We start from the raw sequence: 21,125 nt of genomic DNA, 5'->3' as shown, positions 1-21,125 counted from the left end.
ATAGAATTTAGAACATATAATGCAGAACACATAATTTAGAATATAGAACACAGAATACTGAATATAGAATTTAGAATATATAATACAGAATACTGAATATAGAATTTAGAATATACAATGTAGGATACAGCATATAGTATATAGAATATGGAATACAGTATATTTTATGTAGAATATAGAATGAATAACACAAAATATAGGATATACATTAGAGAATATAGAAGCCAGAATTTAGAAGATGAAATGCAAAGGATTTAGACTATTGAATACAGAAAACTGAATATAGAATTTAGAATATAGAATGTAGAACACAAAATAGAGAATATATAAAAGAGAATGTAGAACGTAGAAATTAGTAATGAAATGCAGAACACAGAATTTAGAATACAGAATACTGAATATAGTATTTAGAACATGGAATACAGAACACAGAATATAGTATATAGAATAAGGAATACTGAATAAAGGATTTAGAATATAGAATGTAGAACATAGAATATAGAGTGTAGAAAATAGAATATAGAAGCCAGAATTTAGAACATGGAATGCAGAACACAGAATTTAGAATATTGAATACACAATACTGAATATAGAATTTACAATACAGAATATAGAACACAGAATATTGAATATAGAAAATGAATTCAGAATATAGAATTTTGAATATAGAATGTAGAACACAGAATTCAGAATATAGAATACAGAATACTGAATATAGAATTTTGAATATAGAATGTAGAACACAGAATTCAGAATATAGAATACATAATACTGAATATAGTATTTAGAACATGGAAAGCAGAACACAGAATTAAGAACATAGAATACGGTGTACTGAATATAAAATTAGAATATATAATGCAGAACACAGAATATAGAATATAGAATACTGAATGCAGTATATAGAATACAGTATATAGAATGAAGAACACACAATATATAAAATGGAATAGAAAATATAGAACCCTGAATTTAGAACATGGAATGCAGAACACAGAATTCACAATATAGAATACAGAATACTGAAGATATAATTTAGAATATATAATTTAGAACACAGATTATAGATTATAGAATATGGAATGCAAAATATAGAATGTAGAATATAGAATGAAGAACACAAAATATAGAATATATAAAAGAAAATATAGAACCCAGAATTTAGAAATGGAATGCAGAACACAGAATTTAGAATATAGAATACAGAATACTGAATATAGTATTTAGAACATATAATGCAGAATACAGAATTTAGAATATACAATACAGAATGCTGAATATAGTATTTAGAACATGGAAAGCAGAACACAGAATTAAGAATATAGAATACGGAATATTGAATATAGAAATTAGAATATTGAATGTATAACACAGATAATAGAATTTAGAATACTGAATACAGAATATTGAATACAGAGTATAGAATGTAGAAGACAGAATATAGGATATGGAAAATAGAATACAGAAGCCAGAATTTAGAACATGGAATGCAGAACACAGAATTTAGATTATACAATACAGAATACTGAATATATTATTTAGAATATAGAATGCAGAACACAGAATTAAGAATATAGAATACATAATACTGAATAAGAAATTAGAACATGGAATGAAGAATACAGAATTTAGAATATAGATTAGAGAATACTGAATATAGAATTTAGCTTATAGAATGTAGATCACAGAATATTGAATATAGAATACCGAATGCAGAATATAGAATGTAGAATATAGAATGAAGAACACAGAATATAGAGTTAGAAAAGAGAATATAGAATCCAGAATTTAGAACATGGAATGCAGAATACAGAATATAGAATATAGAATACAGAATACTAAATATAGAATTTAGCAAAAGAATTTAGAACACTGAATATAGAATATAGCATACGGAATGCAGAATATAGACTTTGGAATATAGAATGAAGAACACAAATAATAGAATATATAAAAGAGAATATAGAAACCAGAATTTAGAAATGGAATGCAGAACACAGAATTTAGTATATAGAATATAGAATACTGAATATAGTATTTAGAACATAGAATGCAGAACACAGAATTAAGAATATAGAATACAGAATACTGAATATACAATTTAACATATGGAATGCAGAACACAGAATTTAGAATATAGAATACGCAATACAGACTATAGAATATAGAATATAGAATGAAGACCACAAAATATAGAATATATAAAAGAGAAAATAGTACCAAAAATTTTGAGATGGAATGCAGAACAGAGAATTTAGAATATAGAATACAGAATACTGAATATAGAATTTAGAATATAGAAAGTACACCACAGAATTCAGAATATACAATACAGAATACTGAATATAGCATTTAGAATACAGAATATAGAACACAGCATATAGAATATAGAAACGGAATTCATAATATAGAATGTAGAATATAGAATGAAGAACACAAGTTATAGAGTATAGATTAGAGAATATAGAAGCCAGAATTTAGAATATGGAATGCAGAACACAGAATTTAGAATATAGAATACACAATACTGAATATAGAATTTAGAATATAGAATGTAGAGCACAGAATATAGAATATAGAATACGGAATGAAGGATAGAGTTTACAGAATATAGAATGTAGACACAGAATATAGAATATGGAAAACAGAATTCAAAACCAAGAATTTAGAAAATAGAATGCAGAACACAGAATTTGGAATATACAATACAGAATATTGTATATAAAATTTAGAATATGGAATGCACAACACAGAATTTAGAATAGAGAATAGAGAATACTGGAGATAGTATATAATATATAGAATGTAGAACCCATAATATAGAATATAGAATACAGACTATAGAATTTAGAATATATAATGAAGAACACACAATATAGAATATAGAATAGAAGATATAGAACCCAGAATTTAGAACATGGAATGCAGAACACAGAATTCACAATATAGAATACAGAATACTGAAGATAGAATTAAGAATATAGATTGTAGAACACAGAATATAGAATACAGAATATGGAATGCAGAATATAGGATGTAGAATATAGAATGAAGAACAGAAAATATAGAATATATAAAAGAAATTATAGAACCCAGAATTTCGAAATGGAATGCAGAACACAGAATTGACAATATAGAATACAGAATACTGAATATAGAATATAGAACATATAATGCAGAACACATAATTTAGAATATTGAATACAGAATACTGAATATAGAAATTAGAATATACAATGTAGGATACAGCATATAGTATATAGAATACGGAATACAGTATATTTAATGTAGAATATAGAATGAATAAAACAAAATATAGTATATAGATTAGAGAATATAGAAGCCAGAATTTAGAACATGGAATGCAGTACACAGAATTTAGAATATTGAATACAGAATACTGAATATAGAATTTAGAATACAGAATATAGAACACAGAATATAGAATATAGAAAATGAATGCAGAATATAAAATGTAGGATATAGAACGAAGAACACGAAATATTGAATATATAAAAAAGGATATAAAATCTAGAAATTATTAATGGAATGCCAAACACAGAATTTAGAATATAGAATACGGAATACTGAATAGAGAATTTAGAATATATAATGCAGAACACAGAATATAGAATATAGAATACTGAATGCAGAATATAGAATACAGTATATAGAATGAAGAACACACAATATAAAATATAGAATAGAAAATATAGAATCCAGAATTTAGAACACGGAATGCGGAATACAGAATTTTGAATATAGAATACAGATTGCTGAATATAGTATTTAGAATATAGAACGCAGAACACAGAATTAAGAATATAGTATACATAATACTGAATAAGAAATTAGAACATGGAATGAAGAACACAGAATTTAGAATATAGATTAGGGAATACTGAATATAGAATTCAGCTTATAGAATGTAGAACACAGAATATAGAATATAGAATACGCAATGCAGAATATAGAATGTAGAATATAGAATGAAGAACACACAATATAGAATATAGAATAGAAAATATAGAACCCAGAATGTAGAACATGGAATGCAGAACACAGAATTCACAATATAGAATACAGAATACTGAAGATAGTATTTAGAATATAGAATGTAGAACACAGAATATAGAATATAGAATATGGAATGCAGAATATAGAATGTAGAATATAGAATGAAGAACAGAAAACATAGAATATATAAAAGAAAATATAGAACCCAGAATTTAGAAATGGAATGCAGAACACAGAATTTATAATATAGAATACAGAATACTGAATATAGAATTTAGAACATATAATGCAGAACACATAATTTAGAATATAGAACACAGAATACTGAATATAGAATTTAGAATATATAATACAGAATACTGAATATAGAATTTAGAATATACAATGTAGGATACAGCATATAGTATATAGAATACGGAATACAGTATATTTTATGTAGAATATAGAATGAATAACACAAAATATAGGATATACATTAGAGAATATAGAAGCCAGAATTTAGAAGATGAAATGCAAAGGATTTAGACTATTGAATACAGAAAACTGAATATAGAATTTAGAATATAGAATGTAGAACACAAAATAGAGAATATATAAAAGAGAATGTAGAACGTAGAAATTAGTAATGAAATGCAGAACACAGAATTTAGAATACAGAATACTGAATATAGTATTTAGAACATGGAATGCAGAACACAGAATATAGAATATAGAATAAGGAATACTGAATAAAGGATTTAGAATATAGAATGTAGAACATAGAATATAGAGTGTAGAAAATAGAATTTAGAAGCCAGAATTTAGAACATGGAATGCAGAACACAGAATTTAGAATATTGAATACACAATACTGAATATAGAATTTACAATACAGAATATAGAACACAGAATATTGAATATAGAAAATGAATTCAGAATATAGAATTTTGAATATAGAATGTAGAACACAGAATTCAGAATACAGAATACAGAATACTGAATATAGAATTTTGAATATAGAATGTAGAACACAGAATTCAGAATATAGAATACATAATACTGAATATAGTATTTAGAACATGGAAAGCAGAACACAGAATTAAGAACATAGAATACGGTGTACTGAATATAAAATTAGAATATATAATGCAGAACACAGAATATAGAATATAGAATACTGAATGCAGTATATAGAATACAGTATATAGAATGAAGAACACACAATATATAAAATGGAATAGAAAATATAGAACCCTGAATTTAGAACATGGAATGCAGAACACAGAATTCACAATATAGAATACAGAATACTGAAGATATAATTTAGAATATATAATTTAGAACACAGATTATAGATTATAGAATATGGAATGCAAAATATAGAATGTAGAATATAGAATGAAGAACACAAAATATAGAATATATAAAAGAAAATATAGAACCCAGAATTTAGAAATGGAATGCAGAACACAGAATTTAGAATATAGAATACAGAATACTGAATATAGTATTTAGAACATATAATGCAGAATACAGAATTTAGAATATACAATACAGAATGCTGAATATAGTATTTAGAACATGGAAAGCAGAACACAGAATTAAGAATATAGAATACGGAATATTGAATATAGAAATTAGAATATTGAATGTATAACAAAGATAATAGAATATAGAATACTGAATACAGAATATTGAATACAGAGTATAGAATGTAGAAGACAGAATATAGGATATGGAAAATAGAATACAGAAGCCAGAATTTAGAACATGGAATGCAGAACACAGAATTTAGATTATACAATACACAATACTGAATACAGTATTTAGAATATACAACGCAGAACACAGAATTAAGAATATAGAATACATAATACTGAATAAGAAATTAGAACATGGAATGAAGAATACAGAATTTAGAATATAGATTAGAGAATACTGAATATAGAATTTAGCTTATAGAATGTAGATCACAGAATATAGAATATAGAATACCGAATGCAGAATATAGAATGTAGAATATAGAATGAAGAACACACAATATAGAATATAGAATAGAAAATATAGAACCCAGAATGTAGAACATGGAATGCAGAACACAGAATTCACAATATAGAATGCAGAATACTGAAGATAGTATTTAGAATATAGAATGTAGAACACAGAATATAGAATATAGAATATGGAATGCAGAATATAGAATGTAGAATATAGAATGAAGAACAGAAAACATAGAATAAATAAAGGAAAATATAGAATCCAGAATTTAGAAATGGAATGCAGAACACAGAATTTAGAATATAGAATACAGAATACTGAATATAGAATTTAGAATATACAATGTAGGATACAGCATATAGTATATAGAATACGGAATACAGTATATTTTATGTAGAATATAGAATGAATAAAACAAAATATAGGATATACATTAGAGAATATAGAAGACAGAATTTAGAAGATGAAAGGCAAAGGATTTAGAATATTGAATACAGAATACTGAATATAAAATTTAGAATATAGAATGTAGAACACAAAATAGAGAATATATAAAAGAGAATGTAGAACGTAGAAATTAGTAATGAAATGCAGAACACAGAATTTAGAATACAGAATACTGAATATAGTATTTAGAACATGGAATACAGAACACAGAATATAGTATATAGAATAAAGAATACTGAATAAAGGATTTAGAAAATAGAATGTAGAACATAGAATATAGAGTATAGAAAATAGAATATAGAAGCCAGAATTTAGAACATGGAATGCAGAACACAGAATTTAGAATTTTGAATACACAATACTGAATATAGAATTTACAATACAGAATATAGAACACAGAATATAGAATATAGAAAATGAATTCAGAATATAGAATTTTGAATATAGAATGTAGAACACAGAATACAGAATATAGTATACAGAATACTGAATATAGATTTTTGAATATAGAATGTAGAACACAGAATTCAGAATATAGAATACAGAATACTGAATATAGTATTTAGAACATGGAAAGCAGAACACAGAATTAAGAACATAGAATATGGTGTACTGAATATAAAATTAGAATATATAATGCAGAACACAGAATATAGAATATAGAATACTGAATGCAGTATATAGAATACAGTATATAGAATGAAGAACACACAATATATAAAATGGAATAGAAAATATAGAACCCTGAATTTAGAACATGGAATGCAGAACACAGAATTCACAATATAGAATACAGAATACTGAAGATATAATTTAGAATATATAATTTAGAACACAGATTATAGATTATAGAATATGGAATGCAAAATATAGAATGTAGAATATAGAATGAAGAACACAAAATATAGAATATATAAAAGAAAATATAGAACCCAGAATTTAGAAATGGAATGCAGAACACAGAATTTAGAATATAGAATACATAATACTGAATATAGTATTTAGAACATATAATGCAGAATACAGAATTTAGAATATACAATACAGAATGCTGAATATAGTATTTAGAACATGGAAAGCAGAACACACAATTAAGAATATAGAATACGGAATATTGAATATAGAAATTAGAATATTGAATGTATAACACAGATAATAGAATTTAGAATACTGAATACAGAATATTGAATACAGAGTATAGAATGTAGAAGACAGAATATAGGATATGGAAAATAGAATACAGAAGCCAGAATTTAGAACATGGAATGCAGAACACAGAATTTCGATTATACAATACAGAATACTGAATATATTATTTACAATATAGAACGCAGAACACAGAATTAAGAATATAGAATACATAATACTGAATAAGAAATTAGAACATGGAATGCAGAATACAGAATATAGAATATAGAATACAGAATACTAAATATAGAATTTAGCAAAAGAATTTAGAACACTGAATATAGAATATAGCATACGGAATGCAGAATATAGACTTTGGAATATAGAATGAAGAACACAAATAATAGAATATATAAAAGAGAATATAGAAACCAGAATTTAGAAATGGAATGCAGAACACCGAATTTAGTATATAGAATATAGAATACTGAATATAGTATTTAGAACATACAATGCAGAACACAGAATTAAGAATATAGAATACAGAATACTGAATATACAATTTAACATATGGAATGCAGAACACAGAATTTAGAATATAGAATACGCAATACAGACTATAGAATATAGAATATAGAATGAAGACCACAAAATATAGAATATATAAAAGAGAAAATAGTACCAAAAATTTTGAGATGGAATGCAGAACAGAGAATTTAGAATATAGAATACAGAATACTGAATATAGAATTTAGAATATAGAAAGTACACCACAGAATTCAGAATATACAATACAGAATACTGAATATAGCATTTAGAATACAGAATATAGAACACAGCATATAGAATATAGAAACTGAATTGATAATATAGAATGTAGAATATAGAATGAAGAACACAAGTTATAGAGTATAGATTAGAGAATATAGAAGCCAGAATTTAGAATATGGAATGCAGAACACAGAATTTAGAATATAGAATACACAATAATGAACATAGAATTTAGAATATAGAATGTAGAGCACAGAATATAGAATATAGAATACGGAATGAAGGATAAAGTTTACAGAATATAGAATGTAGACACAGAATATAGAATATGGAAAACAGAATTCAAAACCAAGAATTTAGAAAATAGAATGCAGAACACAGAATTTGGAATATACAATACAGAATATTGTATATAAAATTTAGAATATGGAATGCAGAACACAGAATTTAGAATATAGAATAGAGAATACTGGAGATAGTATATAATATATAGAATGTAGAACCCATAATATAGAATATAGAATACAGACTATAGAATTTAGAATATATAATGAAGAACACACAATATAGAATATAGAATAGAAAATATAGAACCCAGAATTTAGAACATGGAATGCAGAACACAAAATTCACAATATAGAATACAGAATACTGAAGATAGAATTAAGAATATTGATTGTAGAACACAGAATATAGAATACAGAATATGGAATGCAGTATATAGGATGTAGAATATAGAATGAAGAACAGAAATTATAGAATATATAAAAGAAATTAAAGAACCCAGAATTTCGAAATGGAATGCAGAACACAGAATTGACAATATAGAATACAGAATACTGAATATAGAATATAGAACATATAATGCAGAACACATAATTTAGAATATAGAATACAGAATACTGAATATAGAATTTAGAATATATAATACAGAATACTGAATATAGAAATTAGAATATACAATGTAGGATACAGCATATAGTATATAGAATACGGAATACAGTATATTGAATATAGAATATAGAATGAATAAAACAAAATATAGAATATATATTAGAGAATATAGAAGCCAGAATTTAGAACATGGAATGCAGTACACAGAATTTAGAATATTGAATACAGAATACTGAATATAGAATTTAGAATACAGAATATAGAACACAGAATATAGAATATAGAAAATGAATGCAGAATATAAAATGTAGGATATAGAACGAAGAACACAAAATATTGAATATATAAAAAAGGATATAAAATCTAGAAATTATTAATGGAATGCCAAACACAGAATTTAGAATATAGAATACGGAATACTGAATATAGAATTTAGAATATATAATGCAGAACACAGAATATAGAATATAGAATACTGAATGCAGAATATAGAATACAGTATATAGAATGAAGAACACACAATATAAAATATAGAATAGAAAATATAGAATCCAGAATTTAGAACATGGAATGCAGAATACAGAATTTAGAATATAGAATACAGATTGCTGAATATAGTATTTAGAATATAGAACGCAGAACACAGAATTAAGAATATAGTATACATAATACTGAATAATAAATTAGAACATGGAATGAAGAACACAGAATTTAGAATATACATTAGGGAATACTGAATATAGAATTTAGCTTATAGAATGTAGAACACAGAATATAGAATATAGAATACGCAATGCAGAATATAGAATGTAGAATATAGAATGAAGAACACACAATATAGAATATAGAATAGAAAATATAGAACCCAGAATGTAGAACATGGAATGCAGAACACAGAATTCACAATATAGAATACAGAATACTGAAGATAGTATTTAGAATATAGAATGTAGAACACAGAATATAGAATATAGAATATGGTATGCAGAATATAGAATGTAGAATATAGAATGAAGAACAGAAAACATAGAATATATAAAAGAAAATATAGAACCCAGAATTCAGAAATGGAATGCAGAACACAGAATTTAGAATATAGAATACAGAATACTGAATATAGAATTTAGAACATATAATGCAGAACACATAATTTAGAATATAGAACACAGAATACTGAATATAGAATTTAGAATATATAATACAGAATACTGAATATAGAATTTAGAATATACAATGTAGGATACAGCATATAGTATATAGAATACGGAATACAGTATATTTTATGTAGAATATAGAATGAATAACACAAAATATAGGATATACATTAGAGAATATAGAAGCCAGAATTTAGAAGATGAAATGCAAAGGATTTAGACTATTGAATACAGAATACTGAATATAGAATTTAGAATATAGAATGTAGAACACAAAATAGAGAATATATAAAAGAGAATGTAGAACGTAGAAATTAGTAATGAAATGCAGAACACAGAATTTAGAATACAGAATACTGAATATAGTATTTAGAACATGGAATGCAGAACACAGAATATAGTATATAGAATAAGGAATACTGAATAAAGGATTTAGAATATAGAATGTAGAACATAGAATATAGAGTGTAGAAAATAGAATATAGAAGCCAGAATTTAGAACATGGAATGCAGAACACAGAATTTAGAATATTGAATACACAATACTGAATATAGAATTTACAGTACAGAATATAGAACACAGAATATTGAATATAGAAAATGAATTCAGAATATAGAATTTTGAATATAGAATGTAGAACACAGAATTCAGAATATAGAATACAGAATACTGAATATAGAATTTTGAATATAGAATGTAGAACACAGAATTCAGAATATAGAATACATAATACTGAATATAGTATTTAGAACATGGAAAGCAGAACACAGAATTAAGAACATAGAATACGGTGTACTGAATATAAAATTAGAATATATAATGCAGAACACAGAATATAGAATATAGAATACTGAATGCAGTATATAGAATACAGTATATAGAATGAAGAACACACAATATATAAAATGGAATAGAAAATATAGAACCCTGAATTTAGAACATGGAATGCAGAACACAGAATTCACAATATAGAATACAGAATACTGAAGATATAATTTAGAATATATAATTTAGAACACAGATTATAGATTATAGAATATGGAATGCAAAATATAGAATGTAGAATATAGAATGAAGAACACAAAATATAGAATATATAAAAGAAAATATAGAACCCAGAATTTAGAAATGGAATGCAGAACACAGAATTTAGAATATAGAATACATAATACTGAATATAGTATTTAGAACATATAATGCAGAATACAGAATTTAGAATATACAATACAGAATGCTGAATATAGTATTTAGAACATGGAAAGCAGAACACACAATTAAGAATATAGAATACGGAATATTGAATATAGAAATTAGAATATTGAATGTATAACACAGATAATAGAATTTAGAATACTGAATACAGAATATTGAATACAGAGTATAGAATGTAGAAGACAGAATATAGGATATGGAAAATAGAATACAGAAGCCAGAATTTAGAACATGGAATGCAGAACACAGAATTTCGATTATACAATACAGAATACTGAATATATTATTTACAATATAGAACGCAGAACACAGAATTAAGAATATAGAATACATAATACTGAATAAGAAATTAGAACATGGAATGCAGAATACAGAATATAGAATATAGAATACAGAATACTAAATATAGAATTTAGCAAAAGAATTTAGAACACTGAATATAGAATATAGCATACGGAATGCAGAATATAGACTTTGGAATATAGAATGAAGAACACAAATAATAGAATATATAAAAGAGAATATAGAAACCAGAATTTAGAAATGGAATGCAGAACACCGAATTTAGTATATAGAATATAGAATACTGAATATAGTATTTAGAACATACAATGCAGAACACAGAATTAAGAATATAGAATACAGAATACTGAATATACAATTTAACATATGGAATGCAGAACACAGAATTTAGAATATAGAATACGCAATACAGACTATAGAATATAGAATATAGAATGAAGACCACAAAATATAGAATATATAAAAGAGAAAATAGTACCAAAAATTTTGAGATGGAATGCAGAACAGAGAATTTAGAATATAGAATACAGAATACTGAATATAGAATTTAGAATATAGAAAGTACACCACAGAATTCAGAATATACAATACAGAATACTGAATATAGCATTTAGAATACAGAATATAGAACACAGCATATAGAATATAGAAACTGAATTGATAATATAGAATGTAGAATATAGAATGAAGAACACAAGTTATAGAGTATAGATTAGAGAATATAGAAGCCAGAATTTAGAATATGGAATGCAGAACACAGAATTTAGAATATAGAATACACAATAATGAACATAGAATTTAGAATATAGAATGTAGAGCACAGAATATAGAATATAGAATACGGAATGAAGGATAAAGTTTACAGAATATAGAATGTAGACACAGAATATAGAATATGGAAAACAGAATTCAAAACCAAGAATTTAGAAAATAGAATGCAGAACACAGAATTTGGAATATACAATACAGAATATTGTATATAAAATTTAGAATATGGAATGCAGAACACAGAATTTAGAATATAGAATAGAGAATACTGGAGATAGTATATAATATATAGAATGTAGAACCCATAATATAGAATATAGAATACAGACTATAGAATTTAGAATATATAATGAAGAACACACAATATAGAATATAGAATAGAAAATATAGAACCCAGAATTTAGAACATGGAATGCAGAACACAAAATTCACAATATAGAATACAGAATACTGAAGATAGAATTAAGAATATTGATTGTAGAACACAGAATATAGAATACAGAATATGGAATGCAGTATATAGGATGTAGAATATAGAATGAAGAACAGAAAATATAGAATATATAAAAGAAATTAAAGAACCCAGAATTTCGAAATGGAATGCAGAACACAGAATTGACAATATAGAATACAGAATACTGAATATAGAATATAGAACATATAATGCAGAACACATAATTTAGAATATAGAATACAGAATACTGAATATAGAATTTAGAATATATAATACAGAATACTGAATATAGAAATTAGAATATACAATGTAGGATACAGCATATAGTATATAGAATACGGAATACAGTATATTGAATATAGAATATAGAATGAATAAAACAAAATATAGAATATATATTAGAGAATATAGAAGCCAGAATTTAGAACATGGAATGCAGTACACAGAATTTAGAATATTGAATACAGAATACTGAATATAGAATTTAGAATACAGAATATAGAACACAGAATATAGAATATAGAAAATGAATGCAGAATATAAAATGTAGGATATAGAACGAAGAACACAAAATATTGAATATATAAAAAAGGATATAAAATCTAGAAATTATTAATGGAATGCCAAACACAGAATTTAGAATATAGAATACGGAATACTGAATATAGAATTTAGAATATATAATGCAGAACACAGAATATAGAATATAGAATACTGAATGCAGAATATAGAATACAGTATATAGAATGAAGAACACACAATATAAAATATAGAATAGAAAATATAGAATCCAGAATTTAGAACATGGAATGCAGAATACAGAATTTAGAATATAGAATACAGATTGCTGAATATAGTATTTAGAATATAGAACGCAGAACACAGAATTAAGAATATAGTATACATAATACTGAATAATAAATTAGAACATGGAATGAAGAACACAGAATTTAGAATATACATTAGGGAATACTGAATATAGAATTTAGCTTATAGAATGTAGAACACAGAATATAGAATATAGAATACGCAATGCAGAATATAGAATGTAGAATATAGAATGAAGAACACACAATATAGAATATAGAATAGAAAATATAGAACCCAGAATGTAGAACATGGAATGCAGAACACAGAATTCACAATATAGAATACAGAATACTGAAGATAGTATTTAGAATATAGAATGTAGAACACAGAATATAGAATATAGAATATGGTATGCAGAATATAGAATGTAGAATATAGAATGAAGAACAGAAAACATAGAATATATAAAAGAAAATATAGAACCCAGAATTCAGAAATGGAATGCAGAACACAGAATTTAGAATATAGAATACAGAATACTGAATATAGAATTTAGAACATATAATGCAGAACACATAATTTAGAATATAGAACACAGAATACTGAATATAGAATTTAGAATATATAATACAGAATACTGAATATAGAATTTAGAATATACAATGTAGGATACAGCATATAGTATATAGAATACGGAATACAGTATATTTTATGTAGAATATAGAATGAATAACACAAAATATAGGATATACATTAGAGAATATAGAAGCCAGAATTTAGAAGATGAAATGCAAAGGATTTAGACTATTGAATACAGAATACTGAATATAGAATTTAGAATATAGAATGTAGAACACAAAATAGAGAATATATAAAAGAGAATGTAGAACGTAGAAATTAGTAATGAAATGCAGAACACAGAATTTAGAATACAGAATACTGAATATAGTATTTAGAACATGGAATGCAGAACACAGAATATAGTATATAGAATAAGGAATACTGAATAAAGGATTTAGAATATAGAATGTAGAACATAGAATATAGAGTGTAGAAAATAGAATATAGAAGCCAGAATTTAGAACATGGAATGCAGAACACAGAATTTAGAATATTGAATACACAATACTGAATATAGAATTTACAGTACAGAATATAGAACACAGAATATTGAATATAGAAAATGAATTCAGAATATAGAATTTTGAATATAGAATGTAGAACACAGAATTCAGAATATAGAATACAGAATACTGAATATAGAATTTTGAATATAGAATGTAGAACACAGAATTCAGAATATAGAATACATAATACTGAATATAGTATTTAGAACATGGAAAGCAGAACACAGAATTAAGAACATAGAATACGGTGTACTGAATATAAAATTAGAATATATAATGCAGAACACAGAATATAGAATATAGAATACTGAATGCAGTATATAGAATACAGTATATAGAATGAAGAACACACAATATATAAAATGGAATAGAAAATATAGAACCCTGAATTTAGAACATGGAATGCAGAACACAGAATTCACAATATAGAATACAGAATACTGAAGATATAATTTAGAATATATAATTTAGAACACAGATTATAGATTATAGAATATGGAATGCAAAATATAGAATGTAGAATATAGAATGAAGAACACAAAATATAGAATATATAAAAGAAAATATAGAACCCAGAATTTAGAAATGGAATGCAGAACACAGAATTTAGAATATAGAATACAGAATACTGAATATAGTATTTAGAACATATAATGCAGAATACAGAATTTAGAATATACAATACAGAATGCTGAATATAGTATTTAGAACATGGAAAGCAGAACACAGAATTAAGAATATAGAATACGGAATATTGAATATAGAAATTAGAATATTGAATGTATAACAAAGATAATACAATATAGAATACTGAATACAGAATATTGAATACAGAGTATAGAATGTAGAAGACAGAATACAGGATATGGAAAATAGAATACAGAAGCCAGAATTTAGAACATGGAATGCAGAACACAGAATTTAGATTATACAATACAGAATACTGAATACAGTATTTAGAATATAGAACGCAGAACACAGAATTAAGAATATAGAATACATAATACTGAATAAGAAATTAGAACATGGAATGAAGAATACAGAATTTAGAATATAGATTAGAGAATACTGAATATAGAATTTAGCTTATAGAATGTAGATCACAGAATATAGAATATAGAATACCGAATGCAGAATATAGAATGTAGAATATAGAATGAAGAACACAGAATTTAGAAATAGAATAGAGAATATAGAATCCAGAATTTAGATCATGGAATGTAGAATACATAATTTAGAATATAAAATACGGAATACTAAATATAGAAATTAGCATATAGAATTTAGAACACTGAATATAGAATATAGAACACGGAAAGCAGAATATAGACTTTAGAATATTGAATGAAGAACACAAATAATAGAATATATAAAAGAGAATATAGAACCCAGAATTTAGAAATGGAATGCAGAACACAGAATTTAGTATATAGAATATAGAATACTGAATATAGGTCTTAGTATATAGAACGTAGAACACAGACTATAGAATATAGAATAAGAAATGCAGAATATAGAATACAGAATACGGATTATAGAATTTAGAACATATAATGTAGAACACATAATTTGAATATAGAATACAAAATACTGAATATAGCATTTAGAATATACAATGTAGGATACAGCATATAGTATATAGAATACGGAATGCAGTATACTGAATGTAGAATATATAATGAATAACACAAAATATAGAATATAGATAAGAGAATATAGAAGCCAGAATTTAGAACATGGAATGCAGAACACAGAATTTAGAATATTGAATACAGAATACTGAATATAGGATTTAGAATACAGAATATAGAACACAGAATATAGAATATAGAATACTGAATGCAGAATATAGAATACAGTATATAGAATGAAGAACACACAATACAGAATATAGAATAGAAAATATAGAACCCTGAATTTAGAACATGGAATGCAGAACACAGAATTCACAATATAGAATAAAGAATACTGAATATAGAATTTAGAATATAGAATTTAGAACACAGATTATAGAATATAGAATATGGAATGCAAAATATAGAATGTAGAATATAGAATGAAGAACACAAAATAGAATATATAAAAGAAAATATAGAACCCAGAATTTAGAAATGGAATGCAGAACACAGAATTGAGAATATAGAATACAGAATACTGAATATAGAATTTAGAACATATAATGCATAACACAGAATTTAGAAAATAGAATACAGAATGCTGAATATAGTATTTAGAACATGGAAAGCAGAACACAGAATTAAGAATATACAATACGGAATAATGAATATAGAAATTAGAATATTGAATGTGTCACACAGATTACAGAATATAGAATACGGAAGGCAGAATATTGAATACAGAGTATAGAATGTAGAAGACAGAATATAGAATATGGAATAGAGAATACAGAAACCAGAATTTAGAACATGGAATGCAGAACACAGAATTTAGATTATAGAATACAGAATACTGAATATAGTATTTAGAATATAGAACGCAGAACACAGAATTAAGAATATAGAATACATAATACTGAATAAGAAATTAGAACATGGAATGAAGAACACAGAATTTAGAATATAGATTAGAGAATACTGAATATAGAATTTAGCATATAGAATGTAGAACACAGAATATAGAATATAGAATACGGAATGCAGAATATAGAATGTAGAATATAGAATGAAGAACACAAAATATAGAGTATAGATTAGCGAATATAGAAGCCAGAATTTATAATATGGAATGCAGAACACAGAATTTAAAATATAGAATACAGAATACTGAATATAGACTTTAGAATATAGAATGTAGAGCACAGAATATAGAATATAGTATACGGAATGAAAAATATAATATACAGAAAATAGAATGTAGAACACAGAATATAGAATATGGAAAACAGAATACAAAACCAAGAATTTAGAAAATATAATGCAGAACACAGAATTTGGAATATACAATACAGAATACTGTATATAAAATTTAGAATATGGAATGCAGAACACAGAATTTAGAATATAGAATAGAGAATACTGGAGATAGTATATAATATATAGAATGTAGAACCCATAATATAGGATATTGGAAACGGAATACAGAATATAGAATGTAGAATATATAATGAAGAACACACAATATAGAATATAGAATAGAAAATATAGAACCTAGAATTTAGAACATGGAATGCAGAACACAAAATTCACAATATAGAATACAGAATACTGAAGAAAGAATTAAGAATATAGATTGTAGAACACAGAATATAGAATATAGAATATGGAATGCAGAATATAGGATGTAGAATATAGAATGAAGAACAGAAAATATAGAATATATAAAAGAAATTATAGAACCCAGAATTTAGAAATGGAATGCAGAACACAGAATTCACAATATAGAATACAGAACACTGAAGATAGAATTTAGAATATAGAATGTAGAACACAGAATATAGAATATAGAATATGGAATGCAGATTATAGGATGTAGAATATAGAATGAAGAACAGAAAATATAGAATATATAAAAGAAAATATACAACACAGAATTTAGAAATGGAATGCAGAACACAGAATTTAGAATATAGAATACAGAATACTGAATATAGAATATAGAACAATAATGCAGAACACATAATTTAGAATATAGAATACAGAATACTGAATATAGAAATTAGAATATACAGTGTAGGATACAGCATATAGTATATAGAATACGGAATACAGTATATTGAATGTAGTATATAGAATGAATAAAGCAAAATATAGAATAAAGATTAGAGAATATAGAAGCCAGAATTTAGAAAATGGAATACAGTACACAGAATTTAGAATATTGAATACAGAATACTGAATATAGAATTTAGAATACAGAATATAGAACACAGAGTATAGAATATAGAAAATGAATGCAGAATATAAAATGTAGGATATAGAACGTAGAACACGAAATATTGAATATATAAAAAAGGATATAAAATCTAGAAATTATTAATGAAATGCCAAACACAGAATTTAGAATATAGAATACGGAATACTGAATAGAGAATTTACAATATATAATGCAGAACTCAGAATATAGAATATAGAATACTGAATGCAGAATATAGAATACAGTATATAGAATGAAGAACACACAATATAGAATATAGAATAGAAAATATAGAATCCAGAATTTAGAACATGGAATGCAGAATACAGAATTTAGAATATAGAATACAGATTACTGAATATAGTATTTAGAATATAGAACGCAGAACACAGAATTAAGAATATAGTATACATAATACTGAATAAGAAATTAGAACATGGAATGAAGAACACAGAATTTAGAATATATATTAGAGAATACTGAATATAGAATTTAGCTTATAGAATGTAGAACACAGAATATAGAATATAGAATACGCAATGCAGAATATAGAATGTAGAATATAGAATGAAGAACACACAATATAGAATATAGAATAGAAAATATAGAACCCAGAATGTAGAACATGGAATGCAGAACACAGAATTCACAATATACAATACAGAATACTGAAGATAGTATTTAGAATATAGAATGTAGAACAAAGAATATAGAATATACAATATGGAATGCAGAATATAGAATGTAGAATATAGAATGAAGAACAGAAAAGATAGAATATATAAAAGAAAATATAGAACCCAGAATTTAGAAATGGAATGCAGAACACAGAATTTAGAATATAGAATACAGAATACTGAATATAGAATTTAGAACATATAATGCAGAACACATAATTTAAAATATAGAATACAGAATACTGAATATAGAAATTAGAATATACAATGTAGGATACAGCATATAGTATATAGAATACGGAATACAGTATATTGAATGTAGAATATAGAATGAATAACACAAAATATAGTATATAGGTTAGAGAATATAGAAGCAAGAATTTAGAACATGGAATGCAGAACACAGAATTTAGAATATAGAATACATAATAATGAATATAGAATTTAGAATATAGAATGTAGAGCACAGAATATAGAATATAGATTGCGGAATGAAAAATATAGAATACAGAATATAGAATGTAGAACACAGAATATAGAATATGGAAAACAGAATACAAAACCAAGAATTTAGAAAATATAATGCAGAACACAGAATTTGGAATATAGAATACAGAATACTGTATATAAAATTTAGAACATGGAATACAGAACAGAATTTAGAATATAGAATAGAGAATACTGGAGATAGAATTTAGAATATAGAATGTAGTACCCATAATATAGAATATAGTAAACGGAATACAGAATATAGAATGTAGAATATAGAATGTAGAACACACAATTTAGAATATAGAATAGAAAGTATAGAACCCAGAATTTAGAACATGGAATGCAGAACACAGAATTCACAATATAGAATACAGAATACTGAAGATAGAATTTAGAATATAGAATGTAGAACACAGAATATAAAATATAGAATAAGGAATGCAGAATATAGGATGTAGAATATAGAATGAAGAACAGAAAATATAGAATATATAAAAGAAATTATAGAACCCAGAATTTAGAAATGGAATGCAGAACACAGAATTTAGAATATAGAATACAGAATACTGAATATAGAATTTAGAACATATAATGCAGAACACATAATTTAAAATATAGAATACAGAATACTGAATATAGAAATTAGAATATACAATGTAGGATACAGCATATAGTATATAGAATACGGAATACAGTATATTGAATGTAGAATATAGAATGAATAACACAAAATATAGTATATAGGTTAGAGAATATAGAAGCAAGAATTTAGAACATGGAATGCAGAACACAGAATTTAGAATATAGAATACATAATAATGAATATAGAATTTAGAATATAGAATGTAGAGCACAGAATATAGAATATAGATTGCGGAATGAAAAATATAGAATACAGAATATAGAATGTAGAACACAGAATATAGAATATGGAAAACAGAATACAAAACCAAGAATTTAGAAAATATAATGCAGAACACAGAATTTGGAATATAGAATACAGAATACTGTATATAAAAT

The sequence above is a fragment of the Vicugna pacos genome, unplaced genomic scaffold (genome assembly GCF_048564905.1).
Source record: "Vicugna pacos unplaced genomic scaffold, VicPac4 scaffold_20, whole genome shotgun sequence".
NCBI lineage: Eukaryota > Metazoa > Chordata > Mammalia > Artiodactyla > Camelidae > Vicugna > Vicugna pacos.
Note: the sequence above shows the minus strand (reverse complement) of the source record.